Below are 18,692 nucleotides of genomic sequence, written 5' to 3'. Positions count from 1 at the left end.
TTTGCATGTGAACACTAGCCTTTGATTACATGCTTTATATAGTTTGCTACATCTCTTGTGTTTTAAGTAAATGCTATTTGATATATGGCACTAATTCCCAAAGTAAGGTTGAGAAATACATTAGATCATTATATTTGTAAATGAAGTGATTATATCAGTATTTTTTCTAGAAGCATTTTTGAATAAATTAACAACCTTGGATTTCAGGAATCATTTCAAAGCATTCTATTATAGATATCAACAAAAGCAAATCAATTTAATAGTAACTGCTGAAAATGTAAATTTCAATTTGGTGAATTCAACTGTTTGAGTTTGATGAAATGTAGTAGTTTAATGCAATTTTCTTACATCACAAGCCACTGACATCCTTATACTGTACATTTTCAAACCAATTTTGGAAATCTTCTCAGCAAATAAGATGTTTATTTGATATACAGCAAAATGTTCTAACTATTATTCAGGGCATCTTTTGATGACAGCAGTTTGATAACGGAACCCTTGAGCATTCTGTCCATTTCATGATTAGCCTTAAGTTATACCTTTTTCCATACCAATTTAATGGTGAAAGGGATGGCCACCTATCCATTATACATAGTTACAGCCTAAGCCTAACTTTTCTATAGTTGTTTTTGAAACAGTATTGTGTTAGCCTTTTTTGCAATACCTGGCCTAGGAAAGTAATACACATCTCAAGTCTTTCTCATAAATATAGTTTCTTAATCAGTGCCACCATTGTGTAAGTACTTTAACCCTTTAAACTCCTTCATATTTGTCAGTTTTCTGCTATTTTGATTCAACTGGCTATAACTTCATCATCCTTCACTCAATATTCACGTTCTACCCCTCAAAAAGGTCAGACATTCTGTTTCAGATTTGTTACAGACTTTTTTACCTCCAAGAATACTGGTCTGTTATACACATATGATGCAGCAGAATAAGTTGCAAAATTCAGTAATATTTTAATGAACCATGCACTTTAAATAAGCTTGCAAACATTATAAATGTGTCAGTGAATGTGTCAGGAACACACAGCAAAAAAACTGACAAAACTGACAATCCTGCCAGTTCTCAGAATCTCAGTTCACATTTTTGGCCACAGTAATCAGTCCAGCATAGTTAGCAGATGCTTCTCTAGCATTCAGGGGTATTTAAATGACAATTGTACTATTATAATCCATTCAAAACTAGTTCACTTCTCCATTCCCATTGATTTCCATTCATTTCTCTGAGTTCTGTGAAATTTCGGAACATTTCCACAGTTTCGTTGAACTCAGGGTGAAGCAAATTAAGCAGGATTCAGTCATCACTACTCATGAGATGAACTATTATATGGTTTTAGTATATACAGTAATGTAAACTAAAACATTTTATTGAAATATTATTGAAACATGATCTTTCCTCTCTAAACTCATTTTGACACATCTGTCTTACCTCTGGTTGGCGACTCTGTCATTAAAAATTGTTTCCATTGTGGCAGGCGGCTTGGGATCAGACCCAGCTGGGACGCCTGGAAGGACCGGGAGGTGGACTATACATCCCCCGAGCCATGAGGGGGCAACCTCCCTGGTTAGTGATGGGACCACGGGAACGGAGCCTGGAGGCTCAAACCCACTGGGGCCCGTGGCCACAGCCAGGGGGTGCCCTGAGCTTCACAGAGCACGGATGTCTGCACTTCCGCCACACCGGGGAGTGCCACCGGAAGAACGTCAGGAAGCACTTGGAGAACATCCAGTTGAACATAAAAGGAGCTGCCTCCCTCGACAGCTGGAGTTGGGAGGAAGTGGACAGAGCTCGGTGGAAAGGAGTGGAGGCGGTGAAGGACCATTGGAAGGCCCGTAAAGAGATTGTTTGGTGTAGGGACACTGTGTGTTGTGTGGACAATCTGTAAATAAATGTGTGCTTTTAGGAACCATCGTTGTGTGCCTGTCTGTGTTCCATGCCTGAGCTTCCACACCATGTATTTATTAGTTAAGCACATTAAACTTACTGAACTTCAGTTATGGGCATTGGACAAATCATGGGCCAAATTAACCATCAGTTCCATTATTAGGAAATCCTGATTTTAGAAAAAGTACAGTTCATAATAAAGGGTTTATATACAGTAGTATACCAAACATAAAACATGTTTTCTTTAAATGCTATTGAGTAAATATTGTCTGTTTGATTAATTCTGCCTGTTCCAATTGATAAGTTGTATAGCAGTGGGTCTTATTTTCCACTTAAAGTCTTGTATTTCAAGTACATACCTATGCATCCATCTATTAATACTTTACAGTCTTTTGTTTTTAATACCCATCGATGTTATGTTCACTCATAACTAGTCAGTTAAAGACTATAAACTCGCATTTTGCTGACTTGCACTGGTAATTGATGGATTTTTATGAGGTTCTTGTTATTTTTACTTTTATAATCTTACAGCTTTCATCTCAGTCAAAAATTCTGACTCATACATAAGTGTGTCCATTCATGCATGCTACATGATCAATCCAAACAAGCTTTCTGGGTGAGACAAATCAAAATAAATGTTCCATTAACATTCACTTCAGATACATACTACCAGGTTTTCTGTATTACCTTGTGTAGTCTATCAGCAAAAATATTTGGTTGTCTTGAATAAAATAGATTAACTAGTTTTCAGATCCATAAGGAATGAACTGACAAATTGACATTTAACTTCAGATCCTATATACATCAATAATACAGAGTTTTCAGATTAAGTATTACTAGTATATATTTACAATATAGTCAATATAGCCTTTAATGCATTAATATTTCAGTCCAAGTATAGAAAGTATTTAATGAATTATTGTTATGTAAATAATGTTCTGATCATGAAATCAATAAAAAGACATTCACCAACAATGGTACATTATTACATGCATATGTTAATTGTAAATACATTAGTTAATTACCTAAATGGAGCTACATCCCATTGTGGCAGATTATAGTTTAAATATTAATTGTAGGGTTGAAAGATAAGCATGAACTCCACAGTAAAATGTCAAATCAAGTACTATATATAATTTTCTTATTTTGTATGATTATTAACCAATTAATTTAATTAATATTAAGGTTTGGACTCTGACTTGTTACTACTAATATTAAATGAATTTTTAAATCAAAGATATGCTGCTGTCATCGCAGACACAGACCCGTGTCAAATACTTTTTAAATGAGTTGGGAAAGTTGTTACAGACTGAGTGAAGAGGATCAGAAGAATGTGATGGCTATAACATCAGAGAATGTAATGACAACATAAATCAGGATATATATTAAACGTTTCAGTACTCTGCTGGCAGCTCTGTGGTCACCCCTGCCTGTTGCACCTTACTACACAAGTAGCTCATCCAAAAATGGAAAGAATACAGAGCAAAGATAAAAGTAAAGTGGAAAGTACTCAGGACTGATCTGTCTCCATAAATGGGGAATGTTCAATCATTTTAAATAAGTTGGATGAACTTTTATATGTCATGTTGAGTCATGGCGAGTTCATTTACTCTGGCATTTATTTATTGTGGAGAACCCTCTTAAACTTCATATTTCAGCTGCTTTTTTAATGCTGGAAAGTCTTTACCTGATACAATCAGACAGAGTGGAAAAGGCAGAAGAGGGACTGGAAATGAGTGAATAAGTAATGGTAAAAAAAAGCACATTACAATTAAAACTAAAATGTGTTATCTAGTCATTGAAATACTGACTACTGCCTAGAGATATGTTACATCATTCAGATTAACGTTAACTCAGGAACAGAAATGATTCACTTTGCACTAAAATTCTAACGAAGAATCATTCTGGCCCTAGAATGCTGTTCACCTAATCAGGGGGATGTTGGAGCAAACAAACTACAATTACCATGTTGGAATTGTGGAAACAACAAGCCAGACACTAGCTAAGTTTCCATCCAGTTTTTTGCGACGTTTTGTTATCGACAAACAGAATATACGTAAAAAAAATGTGCGAAATTTGCTGTCCCCAGCCTGTTTCCATCAAACTGGCTTTTTATCGATAAAATGGTGTGCGTGGTGACGTCATCCCCCCCAAAACGAACTGTTGCATAACTTTTGTTGTATCGCGAAAAAAATCTGCCCTTGAGCCGTTTCCATACATAATTTTGTGTATGTCGCAAATTATCTACCTTTTGTTTTCCACGTTACACCCCCTCCACTAAACAAAGAAACAAAGAAATGGAGAGATTATTCAGACAGTTTTTTGAAATTTGCCAGCTTACTGTTATTTCAGTTTCACAAATAATTGGAATTGTACATAATATCCGAAGACGACAGCAGAATGAAGCAGTTGCTTGTCTGATAGCCCTAGAGCTCGAAGAAAGTACCCCAGTGCAACGAAGCCCACGGGTATGGGAGAGACGACAGAATAAGACCTTCTGGGAGGAGGTGGTGGAGAGACACTTCACAGAAAATCTCTGGCTGCAACATTTTATAATGACACGGCCGACGTTTGAGATGTGTGGATTCATCAGTCCTGATGTTGCGCCCATCACAGGTTGCCACCGACCACCGGTTCCAACCCAAAAGCGGATTGCCATCGCCCTTTACAAACTGGCAACCTGCGCCGAGTATAGAGTAGTTGGAGAAACTTTCGGGGTTAGTAAAACTACCGTCCATCGATGTGTATATGCTGTGTGCACCGCTATTAAAGAAAAATTAATGCGGCGTTATATCAGACTTCCGACTGTAGCGGAGGCCAATGAAATTGCATACCGCAATTCCTTGGTGCATCTTGTGCCACAGATTTACGGTGCGCTGGATGGCACGCATGTGTCTATTCTTCCCCCGACAGAAGGCTACCGCGATTACATTAATCGCAAAGGGTGGCCATCTATTGTTCTCCAGGCCCTTGTTGATGACAGGTGCATGATACGAGACATTTGCGTTGGCACTCCTGGAAGTGCCCATGATGCAGCTGTGTTTGCAGCATCGGATCTGTACAGGTGAGCCTACCTTTCAACATCCCTTCACAGTGCGATAACAACTGAATTAACCTGCTTCCCTTAAGGTTTTTAATTAAAACTGAAATTTGAATTAATACAAAATAACGACGTTTAATCAAAAAAAAAACTCTCTTCATCAGACCATGCGAACCGCTCTGCCATTCTCGTTTTGATTGCACGTGATGAAAATGTGACACATTTATTTGCGTTAAAGCCCTTTTTTGCGACAAAAACTGTTTCCAATGTAGTTTTTGCGACATCTGAAGTATCGATATGGAATTTATGCGCTAAAGTTAAACGGAAAAATATTATGTCGACATGTACAACATTTTATCGATAATTAGCATTTCCATCCGCTATATCGGTAAAAAAATTGAAGCGCTAAATATTTTTTCGCAAAAACTCCTTGGATGGAAACCTGGCTATTGACAAGCTGCATTTAAATGTCAATGCCTTTAAATGTAAACCTGCAGTGCAACTGAGCAGATCTGACCACATCTTACTCCCACCTAAAAGCCTGGAACTGACAGTAGCAGCTCTCTTATTCAAGCCAGAAGTCTTCAGCTTCTCTAAAACTTTCATTTCCCCTTGAAAAATAAAGTCTATCTATCTATCTATCTATCTATCTATCTATCTATCTATCTATCTATCTATCTATCTATCTATCTATCTATCTATCTATCTATCTATCTATCTATCTATCTATCTATCTATCTATCTATCTATCTTTAATGATGAAAATAAAACAGAGAGCGGTTCAGTGATCCATCAATGCCGTTTACCCATTAACAGTTTTCTTGTATTTTTCTCTGGTTTCAACAATATAACGTAACATTTGGGAACAAAAATGCAGAAAAGTAACCCAATGTATTCCAAAACAATATAAAAAGCTGCTACAGATCCTGGATTGCATTCAAGAATGATTTTGAATTTGTAGTAGATCAGGTTCTTTGAGGAAAAAGGAGGTGAAATCATCAACCAAACTGCACAAATGCACACCTGTATTAATGTGGAAACAGAAACGGTGAGCTGTTGTTGTGCAGGCCCAAACCATTTCATAACGTTGCTGCCTGGAAGTGTAGCAGTGAAGGCCATTACCACCACAATTGTTTTTCCCAGGACACAAGAAATGCACATGACAAATGTTATTCAAAATGTTGTGTGGCGCAGCATACAGGACAAATCCGAGGGTTGGCCAATGAATGTCACAGAGCAAAGAAAGCATAGAGTCAAGGAAAAGAGAAGCAGAAAACTTAGTTCAGAATTATTTGCTTTCACCACATGTGTATCTCTGAAATAAAAAAAGATTGCTGCCACAGATATGGTTATGGCAGCACCCACCAAGGCAAAGGTCGCAAGTAACAATCCCATTGTCTCCTCCAGAGAGAGGAATTCTGTTTTTTTTCAAGATGCACTGATCTCTTCTCTCATTGGGCCAATGAATTTCCCATTGGGATTAATAAAGTATCTATCTATCTATCTATCTATCTATCTATCTATCTATCTATCTATCTATCTATCTATCTATCTATCTATCTATTCGGGAGGACATTTTAAGCAATCTGTAGAATTTAAAAACATGATAAATACATATTTGATTATTGTTTTTAATTTTGTTTTACAAATAAATCTATAAATAAAAATATTTCTGCATAAAGGCATTGTTATTATTTTAAATACAGTCAGGATATAACAGCGATTGCACTTTTAGAGAACTAAGAATAAACTATACAGCCTCGTCACTTAGATGCTACTTTATGGCATTTAAGACTATTCAAATTTGATAACTGACTTAAGTAGTGGACTTGAAATGATATTGTTTTGAAAACATGAGTGTACAGGAAGAATTAAAAAAAATGAGCCTCATCTTTAGCATTTGGCTGATTATTGCTTCCTTTCTTACATCCATCCATCCATCCATTATCCAACCCGCTGAATCCGAACACAGGGTCACGGGGGTCTGCTGGAGCCAATCCCAGCCAACACAGGGCACAAGGCAGGAACCAATCCTGGGCAGGGTGCCAACCCACCGCAGGACACACACAAACACACCCACACACCAAGCACACACTAGGGCCAATTTAGAATCGCCAATCCACCTAACCTGCATGTCTTTGGACTGTGGGAGGAAACCGGAGCGCCCGGAGGAAACCCACGCAGACACGGGGAGAACATGCAAACTCCACGCAGGGAAAACCTTTTTTTCTTGTCTTCTTATAGAGTCAATGTTGCTGGGCTGTAAAAAAACATGGCCTGTTAAAGCTCATTGAGGCATTCCTTGAGTAATTTTTGGGCTGTACAAGAAATAAATTGTTGTTGTTGTTATCTTTAATCCATGACTAGCTAATAAATCTGATATCAATTCATTAATTTGATACAAAATAGGCTGGTGTCTAATGTTGCGATGTTCTTCCAAAAAATGCACCTCCAAGTGTTTCTCTTGCTCCCCAGGTAAATATTGCTCTCAAAAAAGGACAACTGAAATGGCCAATTTACATTTTTCAGTTGACCTTTTGTAACATGTACATATTTTAAACTTGTGAGTATAACCAGAGCACTCAGAGAAAAAGCATTGTTGACTGGGGAGTACAGTGGAACCTCGGTTCACGAACGTCTCGGTACACGTACAAATCGGTTTACAACCAAAAAGTTTGCCAAACTTTTGCCTCAGTTCACGACCACACACTCGGTATACGAACAAGCCAGGTTCCCTTTCGGTTTGTACATGTTTAGTCTCTCCCTGTGCATTTCCTGTGCAGCGATCAAGAGAGAGAGCGAGACACACACACATACAGGCAGCGCAAGAGAGAGACAGACGCACACACACAGGCAGCGAGAGAGAGATGCGCACACACACAGGCAGCATGAGAGAGAGACAGACGCACAAACACAGGAGCTCGCGAGAGAGAGGCGCGCACACACACAGGAACGCAAGAGAGAGAGAGAGCGAGCAAGTGAGAGAGGGAGGGACGCATAAGGTAGAGAAGGCTTGTTTTTGTTTTCAGTTCTGTTTACAGTGATCGGTTCATAGCCTGCATTGTTGCAATGTTACTTTTCTTGGTGGTTTATTAAATTACGGATTTTTCAAATGTTCATTTTTTCCCTTGTGCTTAAAACTCATTAAAAAAAAGTGTTTTTAGCGAGCGGTTCCTAGCACTATAGCAAGAACTATTGCAGTGTTAGTTTTCTCTGTAATGTTCAAGGTTTTCTCAGTGTTATTCAATGTTTTTACATTTAGTTTACTATTACGCTGTGCTTTCTATGGTATAATTAACAATATTTGTGCTTAAAAATTTAAAAAAATATATATTTACATACAGTTCGTACGGTCTGGAACGGATTAATTCTATTTACATACAATCCTATGGGGGAAATTGCTTCGGTTCACGACCAGAGTTTTGGAACGACTTATGGTCGTGAACCGAGGTTCCACTGTACGTACAAACTCCTCACAGACAAGGCAAGGATTTTAAGCCATTCTGCCATAACTGTAAGGCAGCAGGGAAAAAAACAGCTCTCATCAGACAGTTTGGACATTACTTGTTTCATTGCTGATTTCTCCTTCAGCACATAATATACAGTCAAAGCAGCAGACAGGCCGTCTTTTCTGAGCAGCTTTCCGAGTTCCTTGTGGACACTCTTCACTGCAAACTGATTTAGGAACCTTTTAAAAAAACAAATCCATCCATCCATTTTCCAACCCGTTGAATCCGAACACAGGGTCACGGGGGTCTGCTGGAGCCAATCCCAGCCAACACAGGGCACAAGGCAGGAACCAATCCCGGGCAGGGTGCCAACCCACCACAGAAAAACAAATCCTCTGCTAAAATATTTTACTTTATATACTTTAGCTTTATGGTATATACAGTGTAAAAAATTCACAAAAATATGGTAAAAAGTAAGGCAGCAATTTAAAATATTTAAAACATTTTAATATATGAAAAACATGGTTTTTAACAGCTATTTACGTGAGAAAAAAAGAGTATAATTTTAAATGAATGACATAATAGAAATTACTTTTTTTAATATGGTAAATGATTGTCACTTTCAGGGTTTTTGGTTGGCACCCATTGTCGCTGTATTTTTACTGTATTTTTACAATTTTGTAAAAGTGTATACTTTTTGTGTGTATTTTTGAATAATTTTTTTCTGTAATACTGCTTGAATTTCCAAATAAAACCAAATTTACAGGTATAAAATTTAAAGAAAGAGATTGTTTTTAAGTGACACACAAAATCCATTATTTGTCAAAGAAAATGTTAAAATGCAATTGAATACCGTTTTTTATATGAACATATCAGTTATTTGGAGTAACATCAAAACAGTGTAAAATTTGACTGTACTGTAAAACAATTTTTTATGTAATTTTTTAAACAGTATATCCATTTATTTTGTTTTTGAACTTCCTTTTGTTATGAGGATTGTCTGAGGATATCTGGTGTACAACAGGAAGTAGCTTTAATGGGACTCATGTTCAGCCACACAACAGCACCCACTTATAATTGACTTATCTGGATTTGACAGTTACCCTAAAATACATCTGTCTAGGATTGAACTGGAGTATGTGGAGAAAATCTTTTTAGACACAGAAAAATTATGCAGTCTCCATACAGTCTCCATACAGAGAATGACTAGACGAGAAGTTAAATCCAGGTCAATGTGAAGTGGCAGTGCTAACGACTGTATGACATTGGTATCATAAGTACAGAGAGAAGTTTCAAATGCATAGAGGTCTTACTTTGTTACTTCCACTTGACCAGATGATGTTGGTGTTGCCCAGGATCAACTGCTGTCTTGCTGATAAGGAGGCATCATATAGTCCAACTGTAACAAGCTCAAGTAATCCCTGTTTATTCAGCTGCCAATTAACTAACTCGTACCTTGCAGCAGGGTCTCGATTCTCATCAACGTAGACCCTCTCTCCATTTGATGATGTAAAATTTACATTTTTTAATTCATGAAGTAACTGGGAAATGGAACACATATTTTACTTTTAATTCCTTATCATGTAAGGAAAACACATTCTTCATAACATGAGTGATAAACTTGTTTCAGTTTCTTACCTGCTGTGGCTCAATTTGCATCTTCGTTGAGCAAGTCACATTGGCTTGCAGTCCTCCATTATTTTCACAAGAGACTAGATTATGCAGAGACCAAGCTATGGCATAAACTGCTTTGTAAACATTATTGGAAATTCTCAGCTCTGATACATCAGTATACTGATTATTAATATTAATTAAACTCTCAGAGCCCTTGCAGGAGTTGAGATCAGTCTCACTTTTACTTGAGACACTACAGTTGAATACTGTTTCCCAGAACTCCTTTAAAAAACTGTTTCCTGGGTCATCAGAGAGATGGACATTTAACAGAAACTCTTTGAGACCAGCGATTTTTGCATTTCCTGTTACAAATCCAAGTGCTCCACCTAGGACCTCGTGAAATCCAAGATATTTATCAGCAATCCATGATTCGCTGCCAATCCACTGGAGTCCTGTCACATTCTCCTGAAGCAGTTCTGGCAACACAGTCAGTGCCTCTCCATGAGCCAGAAAAGCAACAATAACTTTAGAAATTGACTTTTTGATTAAGTTCACAATTTTAAGGATTTTCTCTCTAGGATCAGTTCTAAAAAATGCCTTCCATTTGGGCCTCTTGAGCAAATGCTGCCATTCCAAAATTGCCATAATCTGAGTCACTTCTGATTGCTCCCACCCAAGTCCAACCAAAGTATTTAACAAGCTGAACAAGTGCTTTGCTTTGATAATAATCACTAGGAACAGTTTGAAAAAAAGTAGGAAACTCATGTCTGTTGCTGAGACATGCACATGTCGCAAGGTGACTGATCTGTGGATATAGTGTAGCAAATAGTACGTACATTAATCAGGTACTCGAAAACTCATAGCAAAATTGTACTTCATTTCTAGAGCTTACATGTTTAGTTAATATTACTATTGCTGTTTGTGGAATTATCTATCTATGTCTGTGTGTCTGTCTGTCTGTATCGGTGCATTATAACCTAATGGATGATGAACGTTTAACCAAAAGTCTTCACTCTCTCTGTGGCCCTGAATAAATTGCTTAACCTGCCAATTGAAATTAAAAATCCAAAAGATTACACTGTAGGCCTTTACCTGTAAGGGGGATACTGTTCATTACATAAAAGACATACGCAAAGCAAATTATTTTGATTTGTTTTTGACTATGCCATTATTAGTTATTTGCTTAACTACAAAATATTCATATTTCTGGAGAGGAAGACAATGATAATTGGAGAAATAGAAGGTTATAAAATGCATTCATTGCCTGGGACATAAAACAACAAACAATTAACTGTTATTTCATATTGAAAATGTGCTATGTAAATAAATGTCTTTATTTTCACATACCTATACTTCATTTTCAACATTTATCTGTCAAAATCAATGGAAATTAAAAATAAAACCCCACTGTTGTTTTACGTAGGTGAAATTTAAACCACAAGCTTACGTTTAAATTTGATCCATGACAAAGTCTGCTGTTAAAAACAAGTCAAATGACTTGGCAACACCATAGTAGTAAAAAATTAATTTTTAAAATTAATATACTGTACGTGGCTGTTACAGTGCAATGTATAGCGAAACTCGTACTCGCACAGAACAGACATGTTAACACGACTGAGTCCAAAACAGTACTGATTCACTAGAAACAAGATGGCGGCTTTAAAGGCCAGTATGGGAAGTGATGTCATCAGGACTGGAACCGGAAGTGACATCATTGGCTGCCCCAGAGCCGGGCAGGATTTCCCTAGAATTGACTGCAAGGAATCGAGAGAGAGAACTAGTGCACTTTACCACCCCCTGGTCCGGTGTGGAATTAGAGCTACTCAGGCCCTTTAGCTGTCCCCTAAACACGCGTGTGTGACGCAGGGTAAATCTGAAAAAAGTAGCTCGAGTCAGGTTGAAAGTGGAAGTAAACATAAGTCAAAGAGCAAGTTGGATACCTTTTAATTTGTCTGAGTACCACTACATTCATGCAGGTACTCATTAGAATACAACAACCAAAAAATAATGTCAACCTCTGATTACACAAAGCCACAAAGCAGATTTTTTCAAAATTCCAATCTTAAGTGCCTATCTTGTATAAACATCAGTGACATTTAACAATGACTTTTTGCTATACAAAAGCTTCTTCTAGCACTCTAGCACTTGATGAAAAATGATGAATGTCTTTTGTACCTTCTAGTTTTGTTTAGTTTTTTTGTAGGGGTTCATTGAGACAGTTGGTTCAAAAATGTAATTCCACTTTCCTCCTCTGTACTATCTTTAAGTGTCTTTTTTTGAGATTTTTATCCTTTGACCATGTGTGTGTTTTGTATCATGTTTCTACTTGATCTGTTGTATATGTGACAAATTAAAATAAATGTATACAGTAATGTAAAACTCATAGTATATTATTATAAAGCATATTACATGATTATGAAAGAAAGGCTGGGAATCTTCAAATAGATGTAGAAACCTGTTCACTGCAGGCATAAAGGACGAAAACAAAAAATGAGAAAAGGGAGAAATAAAAACATTGTTTAATTGAATTATTTTCAGTTAGTTTTACTTATTCCTTGACTTATTAAATAATGCACACATTGCTGATCATTTTTAATTGCACATATCCTGAGCAGGAAAAATAACCACAAGAGTCTTTCATGATAGAGCTGTGACCCTTGGGTTTAAGGTATAAACCTTGTGGGGGAAGGTGGGCAAAGGTAGGAGCCTGAACAAGAGATCCAAGCTCCCCATGGTGACATAACAACCTAAAAGAATTAAAGCAAGAAAGCACATGGAAGTTGAAAAATATCTAGACTATAGACAGATGTCTCATGTGTTGCTTCATGCCTATTGAGCAATGGCCTTAAGGAAATATTAGTGCCTGTGAACTGAATGTGCATTTGTTATCTGAATTTCAAGGGTGAGCACCCCATGGGAATCTTTCAGAGTGTTCATTGTAACCACTTTTTAGTTCTTGAACAGAAAAAAAACATGCTTTAATGGTACTTCAAATGAAAGGCTTTTGGTCTTTTAAACAATGTAACCTGAGTTTTAGAATAAGATTATTTTAAATGAATCACTAAAAATAAGTATATACATTTTTAGAGTAAATTATATTAAACAATCCATTAAATAAATGCAAAAATTCTATATTAAATTATATTAAGTAATTCACAAAAACTAATATAATAATAAAGAATAATAAAAAATTTTTTACATTTTTTGTTCATACGCAAAATATTATCTACAACATATACATTTCCCCATATAAGCTGGACATTGAACTGGATTCTAGTCATTATGAAACAGACATGTTTACTGCTTCAGAACCTAAGCGCATCATCAGGTTATTGATTTTCTGATATCAATATTGTTACCTTTTAATTAATGTTAATGTTATTTTTATTCATTTAATTAGGTTCAAGTTACTAAATCTAAATCGACTTTAAGCTAAATTTCATCTATGCATGTTTAGAAGTTATGGATTACGCAGAACCTACTACATGAAAGTGTTTTTTTAGAGGAATGCATTAATGCATCGGCCCAGATATTGGAGCCCAGTTTGATATTCCAGTTTTGATCATTAGTACACAATGTGATCAAAAGGCCTGTTTACAAAATTGCACCTATTATTGCTAGTTTAGGAATCAACTTCACATGGCCCCACAGGAAAAGTTCATATAAAAGTCCAGAGATACTAATGTTTAAACTGCAACTCACTGAAGAAAAATAAATGGATAAACATATTCCACATGCATATATGTGATTAGCAGCAGAGGTCATTTAAAGTAGGAATAAGAAGGTCAACAATCTCCAAATCATCAAATACATACATATGTATTGTGATGGACGACCGGCTACAGACTCCGGTCACCACCCCCAGGCCGCTAGGAGGAGCCCTCCGGACAGCATGATGGTGCCCCAAATGCCAGCAGGGCCACATGGACTTTGTAGTTTATACACACAGCCCTGCTGGATACCTTGGGGGCCACCGGGAGTCGCTGTAGGGGGGCTAGTGGGCTCTTGTATGCCCTATAACCTGGGAGTGCGTCAGCATCACGTGTCCGGAAGAAACAACGTGCTCCCGGGGTGAAGAAGAGGACTGTTTGCCCTGACCCGGAAGGAAAACGGACTTGTGGGTTTGGCCAGGAACCACTTCCGGGTCAGGGGCTATAAAAGGATTGTGGGAAGCCCAGAACACTGAGCTGAGCTGGGAGGTAGGGTGGCGAAGTGTCTGGGCGAGGAGGTATTGGTATTGTAAGAGTTTATTGAGTATATGAGTAGTGTGGTGTGTGGAGTGCTTTGTGCACAGTATAATTATAAAATAAATAATAGTTATTATACTTTCACCTGGTCATCAGAGTGGTACCTGAGGGTTCAAGAGGTGGACAAAAGCCTTAACTGCTACAGTATTTATTTAGTTTCTGCCAGCAAATAAAGGTGAATATGTTTTAGTGGGAACATGTGATATTACCATCACTTTGATAGTAAGAACCAAAACTTTATAGTTAACAGGGCTAATGTGTGCCAGTTTGTATTATTAATGTAAACATGAAACAACTGACCTAAATTAGCAGGTGTGATGATATTGCACATCAAAAAACTGAAAGACACAGCAAACTTTGCTGTCATATTATCTCTCCTACACCGTCCCCATATATACTAAAACAACATCTAGAAATTCTGGACCACATTCATTGTAAAAACAATGCAATAATACATAAAAATCAAAAGCTGACTGGCAGTGTAGTCTGAATATACTGCAGATACAAATGTGTTTATTTTAAGACCATCTGAAGGCAGAAGTAGCACAATATAAAATTTGTTTTGACTCTTGAATAAATGCTGTACTTTAAAAATACAAGATCACAGGAGTTTGAAAATAAACATTATCCTCTGATTCAGTATGTAAGTATAAAGCACATTTCTGGCTTAGTATGACTCACTGACTTAATGATGCAATGCTGCCTTATTCCACAAGGTGTCACATATTTTACAGTCTGCTGCATTTCTCCTAAGGCCTACTGACTGACTAAACTGAAACAGTAAACAGGTTAAATAAAGGCTCATTAGCTGTGCAGTGCTGTCACAATGAGCTGGGTGATTAACTTGTCATTAAATGCCTGCAGGGTGGAAAGGAAAATAATAACAGTTGTACCGTGAGCATTGAATGATCAGCAGAGAATCAGACTGTGTACAGATCTTGAGGAACAGTTTAAAAATATATAAAACACTTTTGATATTAATGTATGAAGTATCAGTACTAAAAGATACAATATTAACAGTTTATAATAATTGTTTATAATATAAACTGTATATTTATGAAATGAAACTGTGCTAGGTGGAAAGCACATGATATGCCATGTGCAGGTTTATGACATAAATATAGTAGTAAAGATCTTCATTAAGGCCAGCAAAGTCCATTCTAATCAGGAACACTAGTAAGATCTAAAAAAATGTTTGGCATTAGTAAAATATTTAATAGCGAGGCCAGTGGACAGAATAGTTGTAGTAATAAGTAAAACAAACAAAATCCCTGCACAATAGCACAACAGAAAAGACAGCTGTAGCAGTCCAAATAAATAAAGGTTTCCCAGATCGTGGAGGCACAGACAACTTGTCAGAGTCTTCTGCAGATCATCAGAGTCCATACTTTGAGGTCATACTGTTTTTCAAAGCCCTGACCAGAAGAGATGGGGACAGCTCTGGGTGCTGTGGCCGTGTTTGGGTGCCCTCACTGGATGGCTTCTTGGAGCTGGGGTTGGAAAAGGAGAGACAGTTAGCGTGAAAGCCCCCTGTTGTCCTGAGTGGTACCGCTTACCTCAGCTGAGGCAGGAAGGTAATCCCCATGTGTGACAATGGACATCTCAACACAGTACAGGAAGGCCCACTTGGAACTAGGGTTCTAATAGTTTATATTTTTATATTTTTTTATTAAGAGAACAAAATAAGCACTAAAGCATAGTTTTGTCAAAGATACAACCAATACAAAACATACCAACAGTTTTATACTGCTCAGAACAGGTTCTGAGTATTAGATGTTTTGCCAGTGAAACTGGGCTGCCACCACTAGGAGGAATTACACTCTATAATTATTCAAGGTGTCCTGAAAAAAAAATGACGGTGTTTTTACCCAGGATTCTAGAGAGCATTTGGCACAGTGGTTAACAGGACTGACAGAGTCTATGCTAATGACGCACATGTGAAGAGGTGGTAGTAGAGGAAATCCTAGACTTATGAACTCCAGAGCAGTGGAAATAAGAAAAGACAATGGGGGATAATGGATAGAGGGATGATGGATAATATAGGTTGCCAGTCTGAAAAAAGGTAGCATGAAGGCAGTTTATCCACTGAAAAAATCCATCCATTATCCAACCACAATATCCTAACTGCAGGGTCACGGGGGTCTGGTGGAGCCAATCCCAGCCAGCACAGGGCGCAAGGCAGGAAACAAACCCCGGGCAGGGCACCAGCCCACCGCAGACTGAAGAAATCTCCAGTGCTAAATTGAATCTTAAAGTGTATGTAAAGAAACATTTTTTTTCATGTATACAATTTAAAGGTTGACTTTGATACTACAATAGATCATTTAAAATTGGAAGTTTTGCTTTTGTGTTATACATGGCTGCTAGGTACACATTATATTAGAAAGACAACCTGTGGATTTGGGAGGAAAGCAAGTGGTCAGTAATCGAGAAAGGAAAGGAAACAGAAGGCAATAGAAATAGGAGGCCTTAGTTTAGGTACTACAAGTGGACGAGCCTCTCCATACTGTATGAGCTGCTTTATCCCTCTGATTTCTTAAGACTAGAATCCTTGAAGCATACAAAAAAAGTTGTAATGCAGAGCCACCTTAAATTCCCTCGCACCTCCTTATTAGCGTCTTTGTTTTGAAAATGGCACTGGCAGCAAGCAGTTTGCTATCCCATCCCCAGCAGACGCAGTTCAAGTTGGATAAAAAGTTCTCAAAACTCAAGTCTATTTATCTGGATGTGTGATGTACGTCTGGAATTGTACAGGGTAAATAATATACATCGTTATTTGGAACACATGCATTTCATGTGTGTTCAATGTCTACAATGATCCGGGTAAACGTAGGATGACAGGAAATGCGAGGCAAAAAATGTTGAACACATAACTAAAACAGAAACTTTTTTCATGTTATAGTACTAATGACAAAATGTTGACATGAACTGTATAATGTGTGAAGACTGAAGTCTAAATATCAAATAAACACTTTCACAAATTGTACAAGTATAACAAACCAAGTGTGGTTTTATTGAAGAATATAACCAAAGAAAAAGAAATCAGGTTAGGTTACGATGCTGACACATCTCCTTGGCTGTTGCAGAGGTTAGAACTACTGTCTCATAATCATGAGGTTGATGGTTCGATTCCGGTACCCCTCATTTTTAACCATAGGTATCCCTGTGGCAGACTGTTTTACTGACTGGGTCTGTCTATATTTTCACTTCTAAACTTCAACCCAATTTACCACCAGTAGAAAGCAATAAACAAGACTTTCAGGCTAAGGCCTATCACCTGAAACCTGTCATTTGATAAGGTAGAAGTATTTTCTTGGTCTGTAAATAAAGACTCATTGTTCAGCCATTAGAAAATCTGATAGACAGAACTTTCCACCAATTATAAGCCAAGAGATTGGACCCATGTGAACTGAAAAATGTCAATGGCAAAATTTTTACTCCTTCCTTTATAAACCTTTGCAAGCATTAACTCCCTTGCCCACTATCTACCTGGTGTTAAATTCTATTCTACAGTAGGTCCACTACTGCCTCAGATGTTGGCAAACCCTTCCATTCCAAATGGTAACCTAGTGAAGAACTGTAAGAATGGAAGAGCGTCTGTAATTGAGTTGGAAGTGGGTGCCACATTGAGTCTAACTTTGTTAAAGAAAATCAAGATGCACAAGGAAGAGAGCAAGCACATGTAAAGCAACATATTCACGTTGCTGATAAATAGATTTGACTGATCACTGGCCTCCCAGCATCCACAATTTTTATGCTAGCAAATAAGGTGCTATGTTTATAACACCTTCAAAACTGTAAACTGCAGTACAGCCCAAAAGCACAAGGTGTAACCAAAGACAAGAAGGACCTGGACAAAGAAAGTATTTAAAAGCTGCTATAGAAGCTTTCTAGGTTCTGTAAAAATTAGCAGCTTCAGCAAGTACTTCACACATACATCTTTACTATGAGCGGTTTGCTGTAAGTAAGTGCATTTGAGCTATGAAGAAATCAACGCCTCTGAGAAACGTTATAATGAGCTAAGAACTCATCCATGTAATTGGCTGAAAGACCAGAATTGCGATAAGGACATCAACCTAGGAATAATGTTTCCTCGGTTAAATCTTTAGGAAGGATCAAACCAATCAAACATAGATTAATGTTTTGTCTTGTGTCTATACTGTGACACGTGAATCATTGTCTTGCACCCCAAAAAAGAGGCTGAGTCTCAGTACTTTAGCAAAACCAGCTTTATTCAACTTGAAACAGGAACAGCGCGGTTATTTATTGTAGCAGGATCTACCACTCTCCTATACACAGACACAGCAAACAGGCAGGGTCAGTGTCCTGTCAGTGGCCAAGTTATACTGTTCCCTGCATTTATAATGTTCCTTGCATCACCCATCGGTGACAGGCAGTTATTGTGCTATGCTGTTGCAATTCGAACCTACGGTTGCTTTGGCTCCGGACAAGCAT

General features: G+C 37.5%; 1 protein-coding gene across 1 annotated transcript in view; it reads right to left on the bottom strand.

Annotated features, from left to right (window-relative positions):
* LOC114645395 (extracellular calcium-sensing receptor-like) overlaps positions 1 to 18,692 on the bottom strand; it is a 108,980-nt gene that overhangs the window by 51,578 nt on the left and 38,710 nt on the right. The gene's annotated exons all lie outside the window — the stretch shown is intronic.

Source organism: Erpetoichthys calabaricus, chromosome 2 (genome assembly GCF_900747795.2).
Source record: "Erpetoichthys calabaricus chromosome 2, fErpCal1.3, whole genome shotgun sequence".
Classification (NCBI taxonomy): Eukaryota; Metazoa; Chordata; class Cladistia; order Polypteriformes; family Polypteridae; genus Erpetoichthys; species Erpetoichthys calabaricus.
Note: the sequence above shows the minus strand (reverse complement) of the source record. Positions and strands in the feature narration are given on the sequence as shown.